We start from the raw sequence: 27,621 nt of genomic DNA, 5'->3' as shown, positions 1-27,621 counted from the left end.
GGGTTGTTTCTTCGCCAGCTTTTCTAACATCAGTTATCCCATTTCTCTTTAACTACCTCTTGTTTCTGGGCTTTTTACTTTTCTTTATTCTATGTATCTTTCTTTCCTTCTTATTCCATGGCTGGCCCCTGGCATCCTCTTCTTCTTTTTTTCCCCTTTGTCCCTTCTCTTGATCCTAGATTTCTCCTCCTATTTATTATCTCTGCATGTCAGCCCCTCCTATCCTTTCCCTTGCCTTGCTACTGGCCGTTCAGGTCTTTATTAGACCAACCAGTTATTTTAGGCAGGCAAAGTAACACAGCTTTACAGAGTTGAACAAATGCAACATCAAAGAACACATCATTGCATTCTTAAACAAACATTCCACAGCATAAATGGAAGTAACACATCCTAAACAAATATTCTACAACACCATATAATTTTTAATGTATGGCAACATTGACCATTTATTGGTTATATCCCACCTCTTCCTCCTATTTTAATGCTTTTCAATTATTCATCTTCTCATCTTGAAACTCTCATAGTTTGATATGTTGGGTGCTTAGGAACTGGAAAGAACTTATAGTCTCCAGTGAATTCCCCTATCTCTGAACACAGGTATCTCCAAGATCCACCTAGACATACCCTTATCTCCCATTCTAAAGAACTGGAAAATTGTACCACTAAGCACTTAGACAGAAGGATCCCAACTTCTACTTCACCCAGCCCTAATCAGATGATTCCTTAAGAAATGCTGAGTCTGAGATGTCTTGTCCCCCCAGAGAATTTATCTTGCAGTTGGCCTTTGTGTACAGGCAAAAAAACAGGAAACTAGTGAGAGATGCCCTGTGTACAGGAAGGAAGGGAGTTGGTGAGAGATGCCCTGTGTACAGGAAGGAAGGAAGTTAGTAAGAGATGCCCTTTATTCAACTGTTCTTCTCTGACACAATCTGGGCCTCACCCCAGGTTGCAGATTAAATTCCTGGAATCTATCTATGATTGGCTCACTAATGGAGGGATCTACCAAGGACAGGAATGAAAGCCCTATGAAAAGAATCCCCCATGTTAAGAGTTCTTCACAGTCTTGATAGCTAAGTCTCCTCTCCATAATGAAATTCCTAGATGAGCAATCCCAAAACAACCATTCTCCTTTTGGGAATCTGGGCTCCTTCAAGTGAGATGTTTTCCTTTGATTGACTCTAGGGTCCCTAGGACAGGTACAGTTCTCATTTTCCCTGTGTGAATTCAAAGAAAGCAAATGGATTTAGGAAGCTTCACTGACAACCATGACCAGTTATGTCCAAACATTTGAATCTATGACCCAATGTGCATAATGTGGCCAACAATGATGTTATGTTAATTGTAGACCAGCACCCTAGGCAGGACAGGGCCTTCCTCATCCACTCCAGCAGGGACAGCCCCAAGAGGCTCCTGGGAAAGCAGACCTCTAAAGTTTCTGTTGTCCACAGAGGGACGAGTGGCTGGACAACTGCCCTTCATCTTGCCTAACCTCTTTTGATGTCCTGGTACTGTGTACACCATGTGCCAGCTCCAATGTCTCACATGACAACCTTACCTACTGCACCACCCCAGAGTACTTTGTCTGCCTTTGTTACAACTGAGAAAACACACACACTAAACAATGGCGACTCCAGGCCTCAGGCCTCAGCCCATGTGAACAATGCCCTTTATTTAGTAGAGAAAGGGTGGCCTTGTCAGGTGAAGATGGCTCAGCAGACCATGGGCTGTCGTCCTGACCTGGTGGTCTCAGCAATGAGACAGAATGTCTGAGGGAGTTGAGCATTTTTTCTGTGTTCCAAAAAGAGGTGAGTTGGGGTCACTATTGCAGAGCGAGGGATATTTCTCCGAAGCCAAAATTGTCCTGGTATCACTCAGATGGACTCTAAAAGTATTCACATTTAGAGTCTAATGATTCTCCTGGTATTGCGGCCCATGCCATGGTAGGTGTGTGGTATTGGCCACTTCTCAGGTGGCTGAAGAAAAGAGGTCCCCTGGCTTGAGGAAGAGGCAGCAGCCAAGAAAGAGAGATCAACCTCTTCCTGGAGACCTAGCCAATACAGCCTGAATGTGAAGGCCCTTGCAGAGCAGTACCCACAATAATGATATCTGAGGTTGAGGCTGGATTCTAGGTAGTGTGGCAGGAACTAGGTTTTCTTAAGAGGCAGAAATCTGGGCACATATCTGAGGGTGTTTCTGGAGAGGTGTCTCTGAGGTATTAAGACCCATCCTGAGTGTTGTGTTGTGAACATTTCCTCAGGCTGCATCACCAGCTGTAAAAAATATAAACAAACAAATAATAAATAAATAAATAAATAAATAAATAAATAAATAAATAAATAAATAAATAAATAAATAAATAATGGAGAAACCAACAAGAGCATCAACATCACCTGTCTGGGATTCCTGACTGTGGACACCATGTGACCAGTTTCTCTCACTCCTTTACCTTGCTTCCCCATCAGGACTTACTGTGCCATCAAATATCAAATTTTCCTAAGGGTTCAGCCCTGAGGAGATTTCTCCCAGAGGCCTGGAGAAGACTCTACAAATGGGGAACCTTGGGGCTAATCTGAGGGAATGAATCTAAGCACATGGAGCAGTGACAGCCATCTTCATTTCCTACCCAAAAGGGGAGTGAATAGAGGAGGTGGTGCCAGATAAGGCCTGGAATAAATCAGAAAGGGGATTTATGGGCTGAAAATCTGTTCTTATAAGTGGTTAGGTGAAATGTTATGAGTTTATTATAAAGGATGTTGTTTAGCTGCTGTGTGCAATGAATGGGTGGAGTTGGTGCCTGAGCTCACCTCCAAATGCCAAGGACATGGTACTGGACGCTGTGAAGACTTACAAGGGGAGGGTCATCCTGGGATAACATTTCCTAGGTCTGACTTCCTAAGAAAGTGTAAGGGAGAGAAAAGAATGGCTGCCAGGCTGCAGAGCCAAGCCTGCCACATAGCTGTTCAGTGAGAGCTGGGTCACTCTAGAGCTGTGTTAGGACACTAGATGTGGCAACTGTCTGGATGGGTCACACAGAGGGAGAGGTGTATGAAAGGGGACTGAGGTCTGGACTGTGTGTCAAGGTGGTAGCCATGAGAATGACTAAAATGGGTATGTTTGATGGGGAGCCTGTTCTGAAAAGAAAGTCAGAATGGGGGAGAGATCCTGGGTCTGGGGCATGTCCAGTAGGGCTAAAAACCGGCTCTTTGCTGTGAGCCTTGACTGGTTGGTGTGGCCCAGGTACTCACCCTCAGGAGAGGCCTTATTCAGCCTTGTTTTCCTTTTTCTCACAAGGACACAGAGCACCTTAACTCAGTCTCAGACACAGGCACAGTGTTCAGTGTAGGGAGCCATGCAGCCTAGTCTCTGATCCGCATATGAATGTCTGTCCAACCGGTCTCTGCATGGTAAAGCCTGTGGAGATGGCCTCTCACTTGGCAAAGAACAGTGGACCTTGGGCATTGCAGGACTTGGCTGAATTCATGCAGCTTGTAGGCTCTTTTCTCTCTCATTGTACTGTTGAATCTTTGGATGGTTTTTAATTTTTCCATTCTGGAAAGGAGAGAAAGGCATGCATACACAGACTAGGGAAAAAGCCTCAGAAATGCACACAGTGACAAGTGTTGAGAGTAAGTTCCCTGGACACCAAGCATATAGAGCCAATGGTAGGATCTGGTATGCTCCAGGAGGAAAAAATGCAATGCAAAATGTGGGATGAATACATCCATCTTTACCATACACAGGAGCTTATATTGGTGAAAGAAAAGTAGTGTGGTAGTATAGGAAAAGAGTGCCTTACCAAAGTCTGCCTTTTACAGAGAGATTGAGACATGGGGCCCTCTTGTAGAAAAGGGAATTTTTAAAAGCATATCTTACAGACATGAAATAATTGTTGGGGCTTGGATACTGTTGTCCTTAAAGCAATTTACCCATGTCTATTAGTTGTTAATTTGGAACCACAAGTAGCTGCTGTGAGTACTGTGTGAGCAGGATATGTGTGGCTGGATATTTAGTTAAGCTGCAAAAATGCTGAACTCCATGTCTAGAATAAAGTCCAGGGGAGTTGGGAAAGTGTGTTTGGGGAAACATAAATGGGAGTAATGAGGGCTTTTATAACAAGCACGATGTCTTTCTTAAAATGTGATGTCTTTCTTAAAAGTCAAAAATTAGAGATGGTAATAAATCTGTTCATGTATCCTGGGAGAAAAACTGTTGAAGTATAAATAAAGATGCCTCAAGCTACCTGGGGTCACTTGAGTGCCTTTCACCTGGTGGTCAGACGTCTTCCTCGCATGGACACCCCTTCCCGGGCAGTCCTGAACACACTAAGTACCCTGTTCTTCAGACAGAAAGTTTAGAAGCATTGGATTATGATTCCAGCAACACCTGGACGGCACAAGGTAAGAAAGGACTGCGGTGACCATCCCACACCACAGCTCCCGCAAGAGGATTGGGGTTGGGCATATGCAGCCATGTTTCTACCCTCCTAGCCTTAACCCATGGACCGTGGATCACATTCCCAAAGCAGGTCCTAAGTAAGGCTGCCAGGAGGGAGGCAAAAATATCTGAGGTGGAACTGGGGTCTCCTCTTGTACTCAGGGATACAAAGTAAGCAATTTTTCACCAGTCCCTTAACATGGACAGCAGAGAGAAGGTTCCTGCTGGTCATTTGCTTTAGGATTGTTTTTAGTATGTATGCACCTTAAAAATTTATTTATTTTACATCCTGGCCACAGTTTCCTCTCCCTCTTCTCCTCCCCGTCTCTCCTCTTCCCCTTATTTGTCCCCCACCCATAATCCACCCCTCCTCTGTTTCTATTCAGGGAGGGGCAGGATTTGGTTGTAGCCAAAGCCTCTGCTACAGACCCTGAGACCTGAGACTATGAAGGGACTTCCCTTTGAGAGATCATAGACATTTCCCCAGGGCCTCACTTACCCCAGGCATCTGCCCCAGGAGGGAGCTGCACTGTCAGCCCTCTCCCCTCATAGCTATTCAGAACCCCATTGTGCTAGCATCAGAAGCTAAGAGCCTCTAAGTTGGCCATCCTACCTTCAAGGAAAAGAGGATGTCCTGGGTGATCTTCATTTCTAAGATGAGCCTGAGGAAGACTGTGGGAAAAGTAAACTGAGTCTTGGCTCTGTTTCATAGTGGAGTTCGGAGTGGCTCATATCACCTGCTCTTCTGGCAGCAACACCTTGACCTGTCTTCTGGGAGACAGGACTATGTGGATTTGTTAGTGTGCCCTACAAAAGAGGATTTGAATAATGCAGGGAGGGAGACCTCTGACCCGCTTCCTTGGGGCACCCACTCTCTACCTTGTCTTCATGGCCTCAGAGAATATTTGTTCTTGAACAGGTTGTTGGCTTCTCAGAGCCTCAGGGGTCTGACACCGGCTTTCTGATAGAATCCAGAGCCTGTATTTCATTCATTTGATGCTTGCTCCCAACCTCCTCACCGAGTGCAGGGCACGGGAGCAGACCAGCTCTAAGGACAGACATGAGAATATTGATTGGCGAAGGCAGGGATGAAAGCCAGGAGAACCAACACAGGTCAAGGTCCTGCTGGAAACCCTACCCTGGGCTTTCTGGACTCCAATTTCTACAGAAGGGTCTGTGGACACTACCAAGTAAGGGATGGAAAAGGTCCCAACACAGACTAGACAAAGACGCTTGAACAGTGGAGCCAGGAGCTTCCAGGCTCAGGGACCACACTGTGGCAGGTCATGCTCTGAGATTTAGTTTGTTCTCATCCCTGAGTAAGAATACAAGTTCCTGGCTTGCTCTCCTCACAGGTAAATAAGAGCACCCCTGGGCAAAGGCTCTGAGCATGCCAATGGGGGTAGCCATATCCTAAAACGTTAAATATATATTGTTACAGCCACATAAAATTTTGGTAATATAAACTGGGCATAAAGAACAGGGGTAAATCATCTAGAATGCTAAGACTCAATAAGATCTAAAGCCAGAGAACTAAGCTGAGATGTTGGAGACCTAAATCAACTACCAAGGCAATTCTGAGGGACAGAGATCTCGTTGTCCTGACTGGCATCCAAAGAAGGAGAACAGCACATGTGTGGGCCAAGGTCTTGGCTCCCACTCCCGCAGAACAGTCACAGAGTTCTCCAGCAAGTTCTGACACTGCTTCATGTCCATTAGGTTCCCCACCTGCAAAAACATTTGGAACAGTAAGCAACAGACATCAATCCCTGTGTCCTTCAAAGGGGTTGGAGAGAATGACTTCATAGTGTAATCCTGGAACCTCCAGATGCTAGGCACAGCACATAGGTATTACACACACACACACACCAAAGAGGAAAGGAGAGGAGACAGGGTGAGAGGAGAAAATAAAGAAATAGGCAAGTAAGTGAGACAAGATGTGAATAATTTTAAATGCTTGCCAAGGTGTCCTAGGCTCTCAGGGATAGACCATCTGTCTAAAAAAGGCTGAGGTTTGCAGGCAGCATACATACCACGATGGAGCTGAAATGGACTGACTCTGCTCAAGCCTAGGCTAGTAGTAGGAACAAGGACTGAAAGTCGCTACCCGTTCATGGAAGGAAGGGTGTCACAACTTGAGAATAGCCTGGAAAGAGAGCAAAGATTCGGCCTGAAGGCAGCATGGCCTTCTGGGAAATAACCTATTTCCTGGGATCATTAGGCCGGGACATAGTGGAAACATCCCAGTGATGTCTGCTGAGTATAGACAAGGTCAGTTATCCTGGGGAAGAAGCTGAGAGGGGAAGGGAGGATGTGCGGCTGGGTGTCAGCTTTGAACCCAGGAAAAGCAAAGAGGCTGAAGCCTCTGCTCATGGAGCTGACAGTTTTCAATGCTGGGAGCTGTGGTGAGCACTGGGAGCAATTGTGCTGCTTGGTTTGAACTGTCAACTTGGGAAGCACAGAGTGACCTGGGACACTGAGGAATACTCTTCCAGAAGTTCACCTGTGAGCGTGTCTGTAGAGGAGCTATTGGATTGTCTTAATTCATATGGGCAGACCCAACTCTTCAGGGCAGGGCCATTCCCTGGGCTTGGGTCCAGGACTGCACAGGAGTTGGGATCTCTAGTGGACACAAGCAAGCAAGCTCAATTGTGTGCATTTATTTCTGTCTGCTCTTGACTGTGGCTATGATATGACTAACCGCTATGTGTTTGTGCCCTGACTTCCCTGGGTAATGGACTATAACCCAAAAGTGTAAGTCAAAATCACCCCAGTGGAAATGAACCTGAACAGTCTTGTTCCAGATAATCACACTGACCACTCAGGGAAAACAGGTGGCAGATGTCTGATGGTTCTCTCAGTCTGACAATATCATCGAGCTCTGGCTCCCCACTCATTCTCTGAGGGACCCGGGGCACAATGCCCAAATCCCTCAGATTCTCAGACTTCCAAGTACAATGTAAGAATCGTCTATGGAGTTCCGGCAAGGTGGTGAGGGAATCTCCATCAGTGCATGGCACATGCCAGATGACAGCAAAGGAACGCTCTCAGAAGCCCTGAGCATTGCTCCACCATCGACCTTCCAAGGAGGAGCAGTTATAATGAGAAGAAAGCCTGGGAGGATCTCCATGCTGCTCTCACACTAGCGATCCACTGAGAGAAGTCATCAGCAGCTTCCCAGGAGACAGGCACAGATCCCCAGATTTCTCAAATGTAGGAACAACATGTAGACCTAAAAAGACAGGACCTCTACTCAGGTGACACATTGCTCCTCTCAAGTCCCTCTTCTCATTCCTTCTTTCCTCCCAGGCTTTGCCCAGCTGTGACATTTACACAAGACAGGCTCCTCGAACCCCTGCATTTCCATGCACCCTCTGAGGTCCGTGACTCTGTTTACCTGTTTTCATGTGGACTTACCTCAGGACCTTTGTCTTCCTGATTGTCCTGGACTCTGACCGTTCCCTGTGATGGCTTGGACATCAGACTACCAATCCTGGGATCCAGCCCCTCCTGAGGGCCTGGCACATGGCCGTGTCCATGGAATGACAACTGGCAAAAGAACAGCTCAGATCATGGCACAAAGGAAGCCCAGAAGCTGGGCTCAAACCTCAGACCCAGACTTCTCCCTCATTCCTTGTCGGTAAGAATGGGGTCGGGACTGTGGAGGAAGAACCACTCCCATGATGCCACAGGGAGACTAGAGCAGGCACATGCCGGGAAGTGAGGAACAGGCTGCATGGCTAGAGCTGTGAGCCCAGCTCTGTCAGACATCCCACACCTGGAACAAAGTCCCAAGAGATGCAGTGACCCAGGTCACAGGGCCACCCTCTGACACATCTGGAGAGACCCTTTCCAGGTTCTTCCCATCTAGAAGACTCAGAATGATGGCTGAAGGAGATTCATGGAGAAATTGTTGCCTTGTCTGTGACAGAGCTTCGGTACAAGGACACCAGTATAGAAAGCAGGTCTGAAGGGGGATCGGTGGTTTCGCTGTCTACTTCCCAGGTACAGCTGGGCTTCACAACATCTTCCCACCCCACTTCCTACTGTCAAAGTTCTTCTTGTCTTAGTGTCACCATAGTGACAGTATCACCAGGTAAGAGCATGCTGTGCTGTGTTTATATGGAGACAGGTGAATCAGCCTGTCGGCTTGAAAGGCAGAAGAGCCTTGTCAACAGGATCACATATTGGCACAAGGGCTTCTGCATTAGATGGTGGCAAAGCCCCAGCTCAGCCCAGCCTACAGCTGGCATAGGACCTTCCAGAGACTGCACACTTTCTAAATGTCCATACAGACATGGAAGGACAGAGAGGTCCAGAACCCTGTCCCAAAAATCTTTCTCATAATCTGGAGCATGGTTCTACTGTGATTGTAGTAAGGTAATATCAACTGGGTAATTGGACCTAGAGTACATGGAGTTGGGGGGTGGGGAAGGGCCAGCATTAGTGCCCCATGAAAATGAGTTCATTTTCTTCTTTACTTGTAGGGCTTGAAGACACCATCAGCGCTTCTCGCCTGATAATCAGATGCTTTGGATGGCTATCCCAGTATCCTCTGCTCTTGAGAATGGAGTTAGTTCCCCGTGGAGACTCCTGTGGCACTGCAATCACAATGACCTCTTGGGTTACCTGGTGTCCCATGGACTGGATATGCAGCAGGAGATACTAAGCATCCAGACTTTCATCTGCAGATGCTTGTGTCAAGACCTGGCTGACACCCCACTCTGTGCTATCAAAATACAAGCCAGAGCTCAGTATTTCTTTTCTGTCCATCTGAACTGCAGGGAGATCTCGAGGTGTCCCCTTTGAGCCTTTTCCATATCCCTCTGTCAGGCACCAGATCATCACATTAGATTCCATCTTGACAATTGATCCTATTCCAGTCAAGTCTTGTTCTAGTAATGCATGAGCCTCAGCAACAATGAACAACCTGCCTTTCTAGTCAGAGATCCCACAATTGAGAACACAATGCCCAGGAAATACAAAGACATAGGTCACATGGCTGCCATGAAAAATTAGTAGAGTCCCCTCCCCAGGCTCTTTAGATGTGAAAGACTAAAGATTGGAAATTGATGGATGTTTTTTAAGCAACCACTTCCTTTAGAGGGACAGCTCCTGGAATGCCATGGTGGGGAGTCCTGTGATATTGCAGTCATCTCGTCTAGACCGGTGGGTGCCGATGGTATGCAGAAACTGGGATCCAGTTCAGCCTCCCACAGTTGGCCTCTTCATTGTGACATCAGGCCTCACAGGTCTTGACACATTCTGCCTGTCCAGTTGAACTGTAGGGGGACATTGAAATGGCCCTTTGAGCTTTGACCATAGTCACTCTACCAGGCCCTAGATCCCAAGCAGAGTCTTCTATATGAACATCTGTTCCCTGTGGACAACAGCTCCACATCACAACACTTCCCACCTGTAGTGTGTAGCCATTGCAGATTTGATCTGGAAGTTCCAACCCCCATTGAGGCTTCGGCAACTGTCATGCCTAAAAGACAGGGCCAAGGGAGGACCCTGGAGACTCAAGATCGAGAGGGACCAGCCCTCTCTCTGTTCCTGGACCCTAAATGGTGGAGGTTAACCAAGCAGAGCTCAAGAGAACACCGCTGGACTGCAATAACCTTCCCCAGACCCCATGACCTGCCTATCCCTTCATTTGTAAGTTACCCACTAAATAAATCATCCTTTAAACTATGAGGAGTGGCCTTAATAATTTCCCAATACCCATGCACCCCACTCCAAGCACGGTTTTTTGTTCTCTACTGCTAGTTTAGTTACTTTGGACACCACCTGAGTATGTTCCAGCAGGATTTCTTCCTGAGGAGGTATGCTAAGTGGCAGGGTTTAATACAGCTGGTGTAGAAATACATCTGAACATCCCATTGATCCCCACAAAATAACCATACACATTTCTTATTTTTCAGATGAAAAGAGAAAATAAAATGCAAATCAACATATGCCCCCTCTCATACCTGCGAGCCCAGTTCCTCACTGGGCTCTGCATCCTACCTCTTTCAGGGGAGCTGCTTTGTTGTTGAACATAGGATGGGCTTTTGTGATTGAAACCCCAAGGGAAGCAGGTCACATTTAACAGGCAATCCCTGATTCTCTTGTGTAGTATCTTGAAGCACCCGATGTGAAGAGGACAGATGCCCAGATTTCTCACATTAGGAATAACAGGTGGACCTGAAAAGACAGGACCTCTGCTCAGGTGGCCCTTGGCCAAGCCCCATCTTCAGAGGAATTCTAGGCGTTGAAAAGAATGAACTATGTCACTCTGGACAGTGGCAGGAAGGGCAAGAAAGAGGGCCAGACCCTGTTTACCCCCCTGCTACAGATGGTTGTGATGATGCAGATGAGGTTGTCTGACTTAGCAAGTGGGACCTCCTGTCCCGCAGACAGAGATGATGGCCTACAAGGAGGCCACATGCACAAAAGAGTTGAAAGGGAGGAGGGAGAGGATAGAAAACCATAGGATGAGAAGGACAGGAGTCCCAAGTACTTGAACATGAGGCCATGACTCTGAACAGAGACCTCCTGAAGGAAGATGTGGGAACACAGATGAATTGCCACACAGAGAGTCACAGGGGACACAGTGCTCAAAGGGAGAGCACAGCAGAGAGAGTGCACAGGTGACATCATTATAAGCTGTCCCCATGTTCCTGGCTAATGAAGGCCCACACTAGGATTAGGCAATGGCCATTCAGAAAAGACAAGGGAACTGAAGATGGAACTCGAGATGGCTGAATTTCAAGCTAGTGAATGATCACGAGGTCTTTCCTGGGGAGAGAAAGAGCTGGTGTAGATCCAGGTGCCTGTCTGGTGCAGGCTCTAGGCATAAGGAAGTCCAGCTGCTCACTGCACTGTTTTAGTGGGATTCCCTGTTTGATCACACTAAACCTTCCCTGCAGAAAAGGAGGCTGGGATCTACAAGTGAAGCACAGCTGGGAGCATGTTAGTGAATGGTGAGCAGCTGTTCAAAGTGACAATGAGTGTGAGAGTGTGCACACAACCGGATGTTCAAAGAATGAAGAGGAACAGGCACACCCAGAGGGATCTGAATGGTCTCTGCATGAGACATCCACCCAGGGATCCTTCACCACCCATCAGTACACCAGGAGTTTATTCATTCCTAGAACTAATGCCAGTTTAGACTGGGGCAGATATAACATGTGGAATGGAGGTGAGAAAGCCTCATGGCATCTTCCCACATTCCTCACCTGGTCTTCCATTTCAAATCTAGACATTGTCCTCTCTGACATAGAACTGTCCTGGTTTGAGGTTGGAAACTTGTGTTTTCAAACCCTTGACCTAGGTTTTGGCAGCAGGAGCATCAGACACAGCAACAACTGCAGCAGAAGTTAGAGAGTCCCAGGGCCCAGGCCCTCACTAACAGAGCAAGAGATTGTGTTCAGACTGCCCAGCCACAAACAGGGAAGGACCTTGGTGCACAGTTGACTGTGGCTTCAGCCTGGGATGTCCCCTTCAGGGGTGCCTCATGATGTTGACTGCTCTGCTGATTCTCGTGACATCCACAAAGAGGACAGTGACAGCAGGTCAGAGCAGAGAGGATAAGGGGATGCATCCCACCTGCCCAACTCAGTGGCTTCTCATCAGAGTAGAAAGAAAAATCCTGTACGGAGATGGGTCTCCTCAAGGTGACTGAGTGTCTGTTTGGGACAGAAGAGAGTATCAGGGCTTAGGTATCAGCCAGGTCCAGGAGGGCTGCCTGGTGACATGTTTTACCTGGAATGATCACTGTATCTGAAAATCCTACAGTTATATGTGAAGAATGGTGGGGTCCCACAGAAGGAACATGGCCTCTTAATGCTGGGAGTACACCACAGTTACCCTCTCAGGCTGACTTTAGACTCCTATCTTTCCCACAGTTCTGTCCCCTCACTTGCCGTTCCCATCACTAGCAAAAGAGCAGCAGGTGCTACAGGTCTTTGGCCCTGATGGAACTGCCAACACTCCCAGGTCCTGACAGCCAAGAGATTCCAGAACACCATTTCATCAAAAGTTCAATTGTAAGAAATGTGTTTTCAGTGCCCATAAACACTTCACTATGACAGAGAGACATCAGATGCCACCATCCAGGGTGGCAGCTTTCCACATGGCTGCTCTCAAGTCCATCTGTCTCATCCCTTCTTTCCTCCCAGGCTATGCCCAGCTGTGACCTTCACACAAGACAGTGTCCTCCAACTCCCTGTCCTTCCATGGACCCTCTGAGATCCGTGACTCTGTTTACCTGTTTTCATGTTACTTACCTCAGCACCTTCGTCTTCCTGTTTGTCCTGGACTCTTCCAGAGTGTCAGCTCCCTGTGGACAGCTTGAACACCAGACTACTGATCCTGGGATCCGGCCCATCCTGAGGGCCTGTCACATGGCCGTGTCCATCCAATGATAACTGACAAAAGAACAGCTCAGATCATTGCACAAAGGAAGCCCAGAAGCTGGGCTCAAACCTCAGTCCCAGTCTTCTCTCTCACTCCTTGTAGGTAAGAATGGGGTCAGGGCTGTGGAGGACGAACCACTCCCATGATGCTACAGGGGGACCGGAGCAGGCACATGCCAGGAAGTGAGGAACAGGCTGCATGGCTAGAGCTGTGAGCCCGGCTCTGTCAGACATCCCACACCTGGAACAAAATCCCAAGAAATGTTGTGACCCAGGTCATAGGGCCACCCTCTGACACATCTGGAGAGACCCTTTCCAGGTTCTTCCCATCTAGAAGACTCAGAATGAAGGCTGAAGGAGTTTCGGGGAGAAATTGGTGCCTTCTCTGTGACAGAGCTTCTGTACAAGGACACCAGTATAGAAAGCAGGTCTGAAGAGGGATCGGTGGTTTCGCTGTCTACTGCCCAAGTACAGCTGGGCCTCACGATGTCTTCCCATCCCACTTCCTACTGTCAAAGTCCTTCTTCTCATAGCATGACCATAATAACAGTAGCACAAAGTAAGGGCATGCTGGGCTGTGTTTATATGGAGAGAGGTGAATCACAATGTCTGCTTGAAGAGCAGAAGAGCCTTGTCAACAGGATCACATATTGGCACAAGGGCTTCTGCATTAGATGGTGGCAAAGTCCCAGCTCAATCCGAGCCTGCACACGACCTTCCAGAGACTGCACGCATTATAAATGTCCATAAAGTCATGGGAGGACAGAGAGGCCCAGAAACCCACCCCAACAATTTTGTGTTTCCCAAAATCTGGAGCATGGTTCTACTGTGACTGTTGTAGGGAAATTTCTTCTGGGTGATTGGACATAGAATACATGGAGGGATGTAGGAGAAAAAGGGCCAGCATTAGTGCCCCATGAGAATGAATTTATTTTCTTCTTGGCATGTAGGGCTAAAAGAAACCATGATTGCTTCTTGAGTGATCATCAGATGCTTTGGATGGCTATCCCAGTATCCTCTGCTCTTGAGAATGGAGTTAGTTACCTCTGGAGACTCCTGTGGCACTGCAATCACAATGACCTCTTGGGTTGCCCAGTGTCCCATGAACTGGACATGCAGCAGGAGACACTAACTATCCATACCTTCATCTGCAGATGCTTGTGTCCAGACCTACCTGATGCCCCACTCTGTGCTATCATAATGTAGGTCAGCGTTCATTACTTTTTGTCTGTTCACCTGAACTGCAGGGAGATCTTGAGGTGTCCCCTTTGAGCCTTGACCATAGTCCCTCTGCCAGGCACCAGATCATCACATAGGATTCCATCGGTACTTTTCTTCCTTACACACGATGGCCTCACATCCCTTCTCCATCCCTTGCTTAGATGAGAGAATTGACCTTGTTTTTCTAGTAAAGTCTTGCTCTAGTCAGGCATGACCCTGAGCAACAATAAACCACCTGCCTTTGTAGTCAGAGATCCCACAATTTGAGAACACAATGCCCATGAAATACAAGGATCTAGGTCACATAATCGCCATGAAAAGATCAGTAGAGTCTCCTCCTCCAGGCTCCTCAGATGTGAAAGACTGAGGATTGGAATTTGATGGATCTTTTGTAATCAACCTCTGTTCTTTGAGGGCATTCTTCCGGAATGCCACGGTAGAGAGTGCTGTGATAATGCAGACATCTTGTCTAGAATGGGTGCCCAGGGTATGCAGGAACTGGGATCCAGCTCAGCCTCCCACAGTGGCCTCTTCAATGTGACATCAGGCCCCACAGGTCTTGACACACTCTGCCTGTCCAGTTGAACTGTAGGGGGACATTGAAGTGGCCCTTTGAGCTTTGACCATAGTCACTCTGCCAGGCCCTAGATCCCCAGGCAGAGTCTTCCATATGAACATCTGTTCCCTGTGGACAACAGCTCCACATCACAACACCCACCACCCACCTCACTCCCATCACAGTCTTTTGTTGTCTTCTGCTAGTTCAGTTACATCAGAAACCACCTGAGTATATTCCAGCAGGATTTCTTCCTGAGGAGGTATGCTAAGTGGCAGGTCTTAATCCAGCTGGTGTAGAAATACATCTGATCATCCCATTGGACCCCACAAAAAAAAAAAAAACCATATACATTTCTGATATTTCGATGAAAAGGCAGAGAAAATAAAATGCTAAGCACATATGCACCCTGTCAAACCTGCATGCCCAGTTCCTTGGGCTCTTCATCCTGTCTCTGTCGCGGGAGCCACTTTGTTGTTGAACATGGGCTGGACTTGTGTCTTTCCATCCCCCGAGAAGCAGCATAATCTGGAGAAGCAGGCCCTGATTCTCTTGCACAGTCTCTGGAAGCACCCGATGTTCTGAGGGTTCAGTGCATTTTCCATGTCAGAGTCATTTCCAGAGGATGGAGTGGTTTCCTCTTCTGATATGCTGCTGCAGACACTGAGAGAAGTCTCACCTCTGGATAGGGTGGCACAGCTCAAAGTGGGGCTCTGCTTCTGGGGATAATGTACAGGCATGGAGGCACTTCTGGCCACCTTCTGCCCTGGGGCTGCTGGCACAACAGGCAGGGGCTGGTGTGAGGGCTGGGTGTGGGGCAGGCCAAAGGTGGGCTCACTGGCCCTCCATTTTGGGGGAAGACCAGAGACAGAGGGATATACTAGGGACGCAGGAGGCACAGCTCCAGAGTCCCCAGACTTGACTGAGGTGTTACAGCCGATCTCAAGGGGCAGCCCCTTGCGGGCCTGCTCTCTGATGATTAGGTATGTCCCCATCAAATCATTGTATCTGTTTTTTTGCAGGGATTCCAAAACGTCATTCATATTAAAGCCGAGGTCAGAGAGTGTGTCTAAAACCTTCGGATCTAATAAGGTTTCACTTGGGATGTTTTCTTTCCACTTCATAACCCATGGATGTTGCTGAAGGTCTTCAATGGAGGGCCTCCTCTCTGGGGCAACTGTCAACATTTGGTGAATTAAATTTTCCTGTTGCCCAGAGATGTGAGCTGGAATATCATAGGTGCCAGTGATGATCTTCCCCTCGATCTGTTCCATGGTGTCTCCTTGGAAGGGGTGGTTTCCAGTGGTGATCAAATAGAGCAGCACACCCAGACTCTATACATCTGTCTTCTTCCCATCATAGCCCAACCCCAGGACCTGTTCTGGGGCATTGAAGCTCTTGGTCCCACATTGCTGGTGTAGTAGAGTTCCAGGTCTACAACTGATGGCGAGGCCAAAGTCTGCCAGCTTCACGTTGCCCTCTTCATCAAAGAGGATATTTTCGGGCTTCAGGTCTCGATGGACGATGTCAAGGTCATGGCAATACTTGATGGCTGACAGGATCTGCCCGAATATTTTCTGTGCCTCTTCCTCCTGCAGCCTGCCCTCCTCTGTCACTCTTTGGAACAAGTCTCCTCCCGGGGCAAACTCCGTGATGAAGTAGATTTGCTCTGGTGTTACCAGCACCTGGAAGAGGCGAATGATGTTGGGATGGTGCAATCTTTCCAGGGCCACCATCTCATATACAATGAACCAGAGGTCCTCCTCGAGGTTTTCTATCCCTTTGATTGCCACCGGGATGCCTGTGAGGCGATGGTTGGCCAGCTGCACAGAGCCAAATGCACCGTGGCCGATGGGAAATAGGACCATATATTGGCTGTTCAGGCTCTTGGTGTTGGGGTGGCAGTCCATGAGGCTAGGTGGTCAATGTGCTCCTGTGCAGATAGGTGGTGGCAAAGTCTCAGCTCAACAACTAACCAGATAGCTATGAGAGTCCCACAGGTCACCTAAATCAGCTCCCTGCTCTGTAGGGACAGAGCTGCAGCCCAGCCCACAGCCTTATATACAGGACCCTCATCCCTCACAGTGGCTCCTTGTGAGGTCAGAGTGAGAAATGGACCAATCACAGCAGGCTATCTATAGCCCACAGTGGTTGGCTTCATGTTGTGTCCCAGGTACCTTTCCCTTTCTCATCAAAATGAGGTTAGTCTCCACCAGCTTCTGCTTCAGTGGATCAGACAGACAGATGGATATTATCTCATCTACAAATTACAGCCAGCACATCGCAGCCAGCACAGTCTTCAGTGGCCTTTGTCCTTGGCTTCTGTGTACCTCAAACCATTTCTGGCTTTTTGAGGATGAGGTACCTTTTGAACAGGTCTCCTGTAGAGAGGCAAAGTCACTAGGGATTTGTCAAATTCATGTTTTCAGTCTTCTGTTCTTGGGACCAGCAGGGGAGTAAAGGCAGGAAGATCCATGGCATGGGGAGTGCTTGGCCACTCTCTAGCCTGAACCTGTTAGTCCCAGGCCTGGCCCAGGGGTTTGCTTCCAGTTTTGACTAAAGGCCACTTTAAATATGAACTCCCAGAGAGTAGGAGGAGGCCCCCTGGTGTCTCTGGGCATGGACTTACTCTCTCTGAGGAGGTAGTGATGGTTGGGAGTGGGGAAGGGCTCTAGGTTCCTGTCATGCCTGTTGACTTCAAGGAGTCCTGGGAAACTGCTGTGTTAACTGGGCTCCTTATAGATAGGAGATCTGAATTTCTACCTTGTGATCCTGGGTGCTGATTGACCTTAGAACCATTGTCCAGGACAACTCCTAGAGCATGGCTGCAGCCTCCTGTCTGCTTCTCCAACTGTCTCTGGTCATTCCTATCTCACAGTTCCTGGGAGTCACTCTATTTGGGGGACAGGATCATGTCTCTCAATCAGAGGCCAAGCTCTTGTTTTCTTTGAGACAAACATAAACTAGCTCATAAGGACTGGTGGGAACTGAGGGACCAAAGTAAAATGGCCACTCTGTCTTGACTCATCTTTCTGGTCTTGCTCATCCTCTCCATCACAGGTCGCAACTCCTCCGCCTAAAGCAATGGACTAGGGCACTTTATGGTTTCTTCATGGGTGGTGGGACCACCATCCAGCTGCCTGCCGTCCCACACCATCACCAAAAACATCTTAGGAAGAAAGGATTTATTTAGCTTGCATATTCCATTCAAAGCCCATCACTGAGGATAGTCAGGGTAAGAACTCAAGGAGGAGCAGAGAGAAGAAGCATGGGGGAAAGTTACTGACTTGTTCTCCATGACTTGCTCAGCTTGCTTTCTCATATGACTCAGGACCACTGCCCAGGGCTGGCACCGCCCTCAGGGAGCTGGAAGGGCCTTATCTGTGTTTAAAAAGGTGGCCCATGGCCATGCCCACAGGACAAAGTGGTGAAGGCGATTTCTCAGTTTCCTCTCCCTTGTGACTCTTGTGTCAAGTTGACAAAACCCAGCCAGTATTCCTGCCTCCTCTTGTGCCCATGTAGCAAGACCCCCAAGCAGGACACCACAGAGCCAATATCCCGAGCAAGTACAAAGGGGTTTATTAAAACACGTAAGCCCGGGCTTGGTCCACGTTGAACACACTGGCTAGCCAGGTAAAGGAGGATGGCCCTGAGCTCTCAAAATGAAGGGTTTTTAATGGAAAAACTGAAGGCTAAGGGGCACAAGCCTTCCTATTACAGGGTCACACGTCAGTTAACGGGAATATTTAGCCAAGAGAGGAACTATAGAAAACCAAAGATGTTTGGAGACTCTCCCAGTACTGTTGGAGACTTTGATGGATTAAGCCTTTGTTTTAGCTATTTCTTGGCCAGCAGCTTACCCACCCTGGAGGGCAGGGAGTAGCCTTGACTGGAGTGTTAGGTGGGTGTCTGTGTCTCTGAAACTTGGTTCAGCTTTTATCTTAGTATTTCTAGACATGAAGTTTTCTTTTAAATGGAGCTTCTCTTGCTTTCTCACTCTCAGTCCGAGTCTATTTCCTTCCTGTTTAGCAGACTGAGAAGTGGCAGTGTCGCTAAGAAGTTGGTAGGATAATAAGTTGTTGTGGTAGTGGTTGTTAAGTGTTTTCTTAGTAGGAATATAGTGTATGTGGTGATAATGGTGGTGGTGTGAGGTGTAGTTGTGTCTGTGGTGGTGTGTACTGCTTATCCACACTATCTCCTAGCTGTTATGCCCAGATCATGAGGATCCCCAAAAGACCTCCAAGGAGATCTAATTCCACATGTAAAGCAAAGAGCCTTTATTTCCAGCTCAGTCTCTGTCCCTCACAGTGGTGACAGCAGAGAGCTCTAAGCTCAGTAAGGGTAGAGTTTTTATCATAGCAGAGGTTAGGATGAGGGGATTTCCAGGGTCCAGGACCCTGATTGGCCGACAATTGTCTAGGGGTATCTGTAAAACAACAATAGGTTTGTGCTAGACTCAGGGACATCTGGCCACCTTATCTCATGGTGGGCATGTTTGGGATGTCAGTTACTTCCTCATCCCTCAGTGGATCCCTGGGTGGTTTCAGTTTATTGCTTTTCCTGGATCTGGGTGTTGCCTGCCAGTAAGCCTGTCACAGAAGCAGTGTCTGGACCCCTAAGCCTGTCATGGCTGCTGTGTGGTCAAGCTGTGCTGGGGAACCTCAACATTCCCCCCTTCACAGGTACCAAAGATAGGGCTCAATCATGAGTCCTACCTGTCCAGGGATGCAACGGCATGGGGTCCTACAAACCATTAGCTAACAGATTTTTCTAGGGCAGTGACATCTTTATCTACTCTCATTCTTAAGGCCTTGTAGTTCTGATCTTTGAGTGCAACCAGATTAGAATCTTATGTTACACCCCTTTGGTTCTGCACAAAGAATGTCAAGTCTCTTATCTTATTGCAGAGCCATTTCAGTTAATAACTTTATCAATTGACAACTCTGAACCTATTTTCATGGTATGTCAATGAGCAATATAGTTGGCCATCTTGCCTCTCTGCCAGGGAGTGTCCTTTTGACCCAACATTTCAGCCTTCTCTGGACAGGGAACATGGGATGACATATTTTCTTCTGGAGCTGCTTCAACCTGGCATTGGGGCACCATTGTCAGGGCACCAAAAAGGCTAGTCAAAGGCTGGGCAATGGGGCATTGGCAGAAACATGTATCTATCTGACCCCGTAGAGACAGGGAACAAATCACGTTGGCTGGGCTAATGTAGCATGAATCTTAAAAGTTCTTATTAATAAAATCAAACCTGAGGCGAGTTATTGGGGTCCACGCTGGTAGATCAGAGAGACAGAACAAGCCACAGCCATCTCACCTTGCCAGTTCCTCAGATGGTCCTGTTTCCTCAGACTGGAAGCTTCTGTGTCCTCATCCCAATGGCTCTCAGCTGAACTGCTGCTCCAAAGCCTGAAGCTTAACCAGCCACATGCTTAACCAGCCAAATGCCTAACCAGCCAAATGCTTCTAGTTTCTTGCCCTCACGCCTTATATATCTTTCTACTTTCTACCACCACTCCCTGGGATTAAAGGCTGGCTTTCTGGGATTAAAGGCGTGTGTCACCATGCTTGGCTATTTCCAATGTGGCCTTGAACTCACAGAGATCCAGAGGGATTTCTATCTCTGGAATGCTAGGATTAAAGGCGTGTGCTATCACTGACTAACTAGTGGCTTGTCTGTTCTCTGACCCCAGGTAAGTTTATTAAGGTACACAATATTTTGGTGAACACAATACCACTACAGGGCTAATCCATGTCAGCTTTAGTCTGGAGCTCAAAATTGTCCAGAGCAGTATAGTCTGCAACTGAAGCTTGGAGGTGTCTGCCAGCCAAGTGGAAATCTGTTGAGACAAACTTAAACTAGGAACAGAAGTTGAAATTTATGAATGTATTTGGAACCCTAAGGCTCACTTCCTTAGTAAATGGGAAGAACAGGGATCCCAAGGCCAAGAGAGAGAAAAAATACCATCCTTAGGAATAAGCTGTACTTATCTGGGGTCCTTTTGACATCTGTGAAATGGATCCAAGTTTTATGACTCTTTTAATCCTCTGAGGCCTACAGGAACTATCTTACAATATGACAAAAGTTTTACATAAGTTAGTGTTATCAATCTGTACTGAAATCCATATCACAGACAAAGCAGGTGATGCGTATCTGTAAAACAGCAGAAGTGGACTCATACCTTTGTGACCCATCAAGAACTACAGATTTCAGTTAAATGCATATGCATTTTCCTTCTGTCCAGACGGACAAGTATAAATTAGGCAGGATGTTTATTTTGGATTGGGGAGAAGCACTTCTAGGTTTATAGAAGACAACTAAAATTAATCTAAAATGTTGATTTTGTGGTTGAACAGTAAATAGCCATTATTCTATAGGCTTATCAGAACTCTATTAAATGTTGAGGTTTGAACCCTTATACCATAGAACAGGAGAGCAATCTAAAACATTTCTCATAATCTAAATCATTTTCTGGGGTCCTCAAAACTTTCATATCCTCAGATCTTTCTTAGACCCATATTTAAACCTTTATGACTTATTTAAACTTTTATATTTTAGAACCCTTTTTTAAAAATAAGGTAACATGCTGGGAGGTGGTGGCACATCCCTTTAATCCCAGCACTCGGGCGACAGAGGCAGGCAGAGCTTTGTGAGTTCAAGGCCAGCCTGGGCTACCAAGTGAGTTCCATGAAAGGCACAAAGCTACACAGAGAAACTCTGTCTCAAAAAACCAAAAAAGAAAAAAGAAAAAGAAAAGAAAGAAAGAAATGAGCTAACAAGCTGGCTATAATAGCCTTGCAGAAGGATGTGGGTGTCTAATGCTGCCTAGCTGACAAATTTATAGCTAGCCTAACTGTCAGTACTATCAGAAATCTGAGAAGGATAAATTATGTCTGAGGGCAGACCAAGTAGATTCCAATCCTATAAGTGACAGGGACCAGTTCATACCCAGGTTTCCAAAGCATTGGAGGCCCCAGTCAGAACAGCATCAATCTTCTTTGGCCATCAGGCCTATAAGACAGAGTTTTTTCTGTGGAAGAGGGACATGGGAAGACTGATCTTCCTTTGTCCAGGCAAAAGGTGAAATCAGTTTCAGTGTCCTGCTGCTTCTCCACTGTCTGGGCCAGGTCCTGGTGGCAGATGTTGCATTGGGCATCTTGCCCCATGATCAGTATTGCCGTAATCCAGGAAGAAATGCTGTGGTGCCTTATACGTAATCTTCTTTGGAGACCTTGGGTCACTGTTGAGATCTGGGAGTCTGTTTGACATAATGAGCTTTTAGATCAACATTTAAGTGCCATATTCTGGAGATCTCTGAAGTATGAGGGCTGTCCAGGTGTATCCGAATAGACAAGCTTTGTTACTTCTTTCAAGCTCAACCCTGAAAACATATGCAAGGGACTGAGCAAAGCTTATCCCTGTAATTAATTATGTCAGTACTTAGCCTGACTACAATTTAAAAACTTGATTATTTATGACTATTTACTTATGTTCTCTAACAGTCTACAATAAGCAGCCTTAAAAACAATGATTTTAAATTGAAGCTCTTCTAGTATCAAATACAAGTTCAGTAAAGAAACCAAACCAAACTACCAACATAAAACATATATGTGATTCACTTTATCTAAATAGCTTGTTTAACAAGTTTAGCAAAGACAAGGAGGGTAGACAACATTCTTAAGCCTGAATGGACCTTGGGTAAGGAGAAACATTCTGACATTTCCTGTGATCTTCTACAACCTTCCATATTCACATCATACACCTTGACCTTCTAAACCCTCCCATGTAGCCTCAGTCCATTTGGCATTTACTTCAGACAAACTTCTCTCATCCTTTTTTAAACATAGAAACTCTTACCAAAATCTTTGTTGTGATTTCCCTCAGTAGTCTAGGATATAATGTAAAGCTACAATATTTTATACAAGAACAGAAATTCATGCATATACCATAACAAGAATAACTCTGTTTGCATCAACATTGTATCAATGTGAAGCATCTTTAACTAGCAGTAGTTTTTTAATCAATAATAATTTATAACTAACCCATTTCAATGATTACAAATATTTATAATCTATTGAATCTGAGCACTACAGCATTATAACACAGTCCAGTGTCTCCATAAGGGTGTTTACCTCAGTTCAGGAGACTCATTGAATGATCGAAAATGCTTTGTCCTGTCTGCCTTTTGGCTTTGGATGCTAGAGAAATATAACAGATAAAATACACTGTTAGAAGTGCTTGGGGAAGGTATGAGAACACACAAGAAATTCATTGCAGGAAACAACTGATATATTAAAAGCCCAATAACACCAAATACTCCTTGAGATTTGGGTTCCTCGGGAAGAGTTCCCTAATTCTTCTAGGTATAGCTTTACCATATTCGGTTGAATTCTGACTATATTCTTCTGGCTTATAGCAATCAAAGTCTGAGCAAGAATACACCCTCCTTCTTGGGTTTCTTTTCTCAGGTGTCTTCCCATGGCAAGAAAAAAAGTGAGCCACAAAGTCCCCATCAAAGCTGGAGTCATTCCTCACAATCTGCTTCCTTTCCCTTTTCCAAGTCACAAATGGATTACCAATGTGGAGCTCCCCAGTTGGGCAAAGAACCCACCCCTTTGAGATCACACACTATCCCACTGAGTTTTCTCTCCCTCTGTTTCCTTGTACTGACCCTGAGGCAAGTCTGCTGAAGACCCTGACTTAGTTCCACATTTGAGGAGGAGAATGCAGAGTGTTCACATCTGGAGTTGAATTTTTCCCTGGGCTGTTGTGCCTGTGTGTGATTGTCTGCACATGTGCTTGAGGGTCTTACAGGCACGAATGACCTAATCAGGAAGGCAGCTGGCCCACTAGAGAACTGGACTGAACACAGCTGGTTAGTGATTTCCTCCTTCTGCCCTCAAATATCTAATATTCAGATATCAAGTGTGGAGTACAATCACTTCAGAGACTAGGAAGACCTAACACTAGACAGGCAGCAGGACTCAAAAGCAAGGCAGCCCTCCCCAATAAGCTCTTCACTTCCAGTTGTGGATGCAGTGGTGAGAAGTCAAATGCCCTTCCGCCCTCACAGGAGTCACACCTGTGCCCTCTCTGTCACAGCTCATGGAGGGAATGCAGAGCTTAGCTAAGGGGAAAGGATGGGCTGGAGCTCCAGCTGAATCATTGAGGGTCATGGCAGTGTGTCCCTGTATGTGTCTTGGGAAAGCATCAGGAAGAGAACTGAAATACGGAGGCTTGTTTGTCCAACACACTGGAGATCAAGGTGAAAGGTTTGGATGTGTATGAGTTCCTGTGTCTGGATTATATGTATGTGTGTCTCACTCAATGGGGTCCAGATTTCTTGAACATGGTATATGCACAAGAAGATTGAGAACATCCTAGAGCCCTCTGACTTCCTGCAATAAAGACAACTGAGAGGGGCCAGCCCAAGCAATTGACAGGTTCCAGAGAGGAGGCAAGGAGTAGGTGAGTAAAGAACTCAGCCAGGCCAGGCGGTAGTGGCGTATGCTTGTAATCCCAGCCCCCAGGAGGCAGAGGCAGGCAGATCTCTGTGAGTTTGAGGACAGCCTGGTCTACAGGGCTAGTTCCAGGATAGCCATGGTGGATACATAGAAAAACTGTGTCTTGAGAAACTTAAAAAAAAAAAAAAAAATCAGGCCATTGGTAGTCAAACTTCAAGATTCTATAGAACTCAATTAGCAGTTCCAAAACATAAATCATATCATTTCTGTCCCTGGACATGTGCTTAACTTCGATTTGCATGAGGTCATACGTTAAGTAATATAATATTTAGTAATATACTGTTAATAAACTGTGGCAGAACAGAGAGTTTATCTTTTATCGTCACATTCTCTCATCAACCACATAACCCAACTTTTCAGACACTCTGTCTGTTACAAGGGTGCTAGACAGACAGAAAAATTCTAGGCTAGCATGAGCAGATTACCAAGTAACCAGCAGTGTATTACGAAATCTGAATGGTCAGAGTGCCGATTGTCAATAGGCCTAAGAAAAATCCTCAGGCCAAAGCTGATGAATTTTTTATTCAATTTTTGGCATAATGCAGCACTTACACATTTATAGCCATATAGAATTTATTTTATAGCTAATCCTGATAATCTTTTGTTTCTACAAACCATTCACAGATTTATTGACAAAGAAACCAGGAAATCCAATCCTACTCACAATCCTTTCAGTAGAAAAAATACAAGTAAGCCTAAACAATGAGATGAAAAGAATGTACACAAAGAAAATGTCCAGACACTGTAGAGACCGAAGAAGATTATGGAAGATAGAAAGACTTATTGAGCTCGTGGCTATATTGCTGGGAGTGATGAGCTGATAAAGCTCAATCTGGACCAAGACTCTGGTTACGTAATTCATAGACTGAGGGAAAAACAAATTTCATATGGAAATCCAAAAGTCCTTGAAGAATCAGAGTAGTGGTAAATCAGAAGATAGTCCTGCCAGGACTGTTGGCACACACCACAAATCCCAGCACTTGGGAGGCAGATGAGGTGGGAGATCTTTGTGTTTAAGGACAGCCTGGTCCACATAGTGAGTTTCATGGCAGAGAGCTGCACAGTGAGATCTGCCTCATAAAAGAGGGATGCAGAGGAGAAGAGGAGGAGGAAGAGGAAGAAGATACTAAGAAGGAGGAGATTGAAGAGGAGGAGGAGGAGGAGAAATCACAGTGCTGGCAAGATCCCAACACTACAGAGCCATAGAATCAAAAGCAGTGTGGTACCGGCACAGGAACACACATGCGGGTCACTGGAATACAATGGAGGATCTAAAAATGAACCCACAAGCAAGAGTCACCTAAATCTATATAAAGTTGGTGATGGACATCTGTAGGAAAAAAGGACAGCTTTGTCAACAAATGTTGCTGAGAAAATGGAATATCAACATGTAGAAGACAGATATCCATATTAGACCACATTAGGATCATTCCAAATGAATCCAAGATAAGACCTGGGGTGCTACAGGAAATCAGCACACACTTTACCACATAGTCTGGGAAACACCTCAGGAACTGACAAGTGGCCTTGTGTGACATCAAAAAGCTTCTGCACACCAAAGGAAATGTGGCCAAAGTAAAGGGACACCTGCAGAAAAGGCAAGAAACAAAACAAAAGTTGTTAGCATGAGATCTGATGGACACTTCAAACACACGGAAAGCTGTAAAATGACACATGAAAAATGACTTCAGCTAATCCTCAAAGGGCATAGTGAACTGAAGAGACAGATGGTCCTCAAAAGAAAAAACACAAACTTGAAACAGTGTTCACCATGCTCCTCACCTGGGACATGGAATAAAATGTCTTTAAGTGACCTCTCACCCCAGTCATAATGGCTAGTATCAAGAAAACCAAGGCCAGCAGATGCTGAGCAAGGTGCGGAGAAACGTGGATGCTTACACACTGCTAGTGGAAACTGAAACTGGGGCAGCATGCAGGTTGCCAGCATGAAGTCCAAGAACAACTAATATAGGACAGCTGTCTAACCCATCAATGCATTGCAGGAATGCTTACACACCCAGATTCATTGTTGCACGGTGCACAATAGCTCAGAAAAGGAACCAGCCAGGATGTCCACCAACACAAGAACGGGGAAAGAAACACATCAGTAGCTGTAAAGAAAATGAGATAAGCAGGAATGGGTAGACCTGGAGATTATTATGTTAAGTGAAATAAGCCATACTAAGAGATAACTGCCAGGTTTTCTATAATATGCAGAAGTTAGAATAGAGATGTTTCTGAATTCTGTGTTTGAAAGTGACTGTGTGTGTGTGTGTGTGTGTGTGTGTGTGTGTGTGTGTGTGTGTGTGTGACTTTGTGTCTATGCTTAGGGCATAAAGCAAGTGTGGACAAGTGTGAGGGTAAATGGAAGAAGAGATGCTGTGGACAAGAGGCAGGACTCATAATATGTAATACATATGATACAAATTTGAAGGAGAAAATACTTGATGATGGAAGGAAACTCACAAAGAGGTATCAGGAACAGCAAACAGAATGGAGAAGAGGATGGAAATAAGAAATGCGATGGTGCACGCACTACACACAGACACAACCTTGATGAAGCCCATGTTGTTTTAAATTGGCTTGAAAAAAATAACCTAAAATATAAGACTCTATTTATATACATGTACATGGTTAAAAAGAGAGGAACGATATAAACAGGACAATTGGCCAAACCCAAGGACACCTTTTACATCCCCAGATCCCAAGTAGAAAGCCTTATTGGTTGTCACACAAAATCTAATCCCTGCAGCAAAGTGGACGGGGAGGGAGAATGGCGTGGAAGCTCCCAGGCCAGCTAGACTGACATATGCAGCCCCAAACAAAACAACAGGCTTTGGCTCAACAAATGAAGCAGGAGAGAACTTACTGATTTCCTCTGACCACCACATGTGTGCCTTGGCGTGTACGTGCCCAGCACACAAACACATATACTCACATGCACAAGCAACCCACTTGTACAAGCACACACTCACATGCTCACACATGCACACACACACAAAAGCTAAAGTAATTTGAGATTAGATGATATAATCAAATCTATACTGATGAGACCCTAGTGTCTGTGAAGGGTTAGTGTGTTGGACAGGGACAAGGGAACTTGTAAGGGTTAGAGTTTCTTCAGCTACACTTAAAGGTTTTGTAAATTATTCTGAAATAATCCAGTGGATGAAATAATGGTCCCAATGGATGTTCAATTCCAGGCACAGGTTAGAAATCCCCACATTGTACACTACAAACTCATGAGTTGTATGTGACAAGAAGCTTAATAAATCTATGAGTCAATCCCCAAAATAACAAAGTAGAGCATTTAATTAAACAAAGAAAAAAATCAAATAACAAACCTAAAACAAAGACCCAGGCCGTTTGGCACCATTGAGTGCTTCAACTCTGAAGCATGCTCAAGGATTGGATCTGCTGTGCTGAACGTGGTTTGGGGTGTTCTGATTGACAGGAGAGCAGGCAGCTCATCTGTTTCTC

At 46.1% G+C, this 27,621-nt stretch overlaps 1 protein-coding gene, 1 long non-coding RNA gene and 1 pseudogene across 11 annotated transcripts in view; all 3 read right to left on the bottom strand.

Moving 5' to 3' along the window:
• The window catches only part of Ddx11 (DEAD/H-box helicase 11), a 117,739-nt gene that overhangs the window by 26,624 nt on the left and 63,494 nt on the right, over window positions 1-27,621 (bottom strand). Inside the window, exon 28 of one of the 3 annotated variants that reach the window (XR_013043999.1) lies at window positions 1,639-1,737. The exons of the other annotated variants lie outside the window; for them this stretch is intronic. The gene's annotated coding sequence lies outside the window, so the exon portion shown is untranslated. Of the gene's footprint in view, window positions 1-1,638; window positions 1,738-27,621 lie in introns of those variants that run through there. 3 annotated transcript variants of the gene reach the window in all.
• On the bottom strand, window positions 1,639-16,696 carry LOC143268281 (putative sperm motility kinase W pseudogene; annotated as a pseudogene). Of its 7 annotated transcripts, none has more exons than XR_013044010.1 (11): window positions 12,705-16,683; window positions 10,444-10,620; window positions 7,852-9,716; window positions 6,938-7,666; window positions 6,468-6,580; window positions 6,002-6,162; window positions 5,314-5,482; window positions 5,048-5,241; window positions 4,241-4,383; window positions 3,246-3,549; window positions 1,639-2,270 (listed from the first exon to the last, which is right to left on the bottom strand). The product of XR_013044010.1 is annotated as a putative sperm motility kinase W pseudogene, transcript variant X4 (transcript). The 7 variants fall into 7 exon arrangements; XR_013044011.1 differs by having other exon boundaries at window positions 7,220-7,666; XR_013044012.1 differs by having other exon boundaries at window positions 7,253-7,666.
• LOC143268283 (uncharacterized) lies at window positions 6,918-27,621 on the bottom strand. Its single transcript, XR_013044014.1, has 3 exons — window positions 27,486-27,621; window positions 22,750-22,815; window positions 6,918-7,056 (listed from the first exon to the last, which is right to left on the bottom strand). It is a non-coding gene; the product is annotated as an uncharacterized LOC143268283 (long non-coding RNA).

The sequence above is a fragment of the Peromyscus maniculatus genome, chromosome 13 (assembly GCF_049852395.1).
Source record: "Peromyscus maniculatus bairdii isolate BWxNUB_F1_BW_parent chromosome 13, HU_Pman_BW_mat_3.1, whole genome shotgun sequence".
In the NCBI taxonomy this organism is placed as follows: domain Eukaryota; kingdom Metazoa; phylum Chordata; class Mammalia; order Rodentia; family Cricetidae; genus Peromyscus; species Peromyscus maniculatus.
This window is presented reverse-complemented; position numbering and strand designations above follow the sequence as displayed.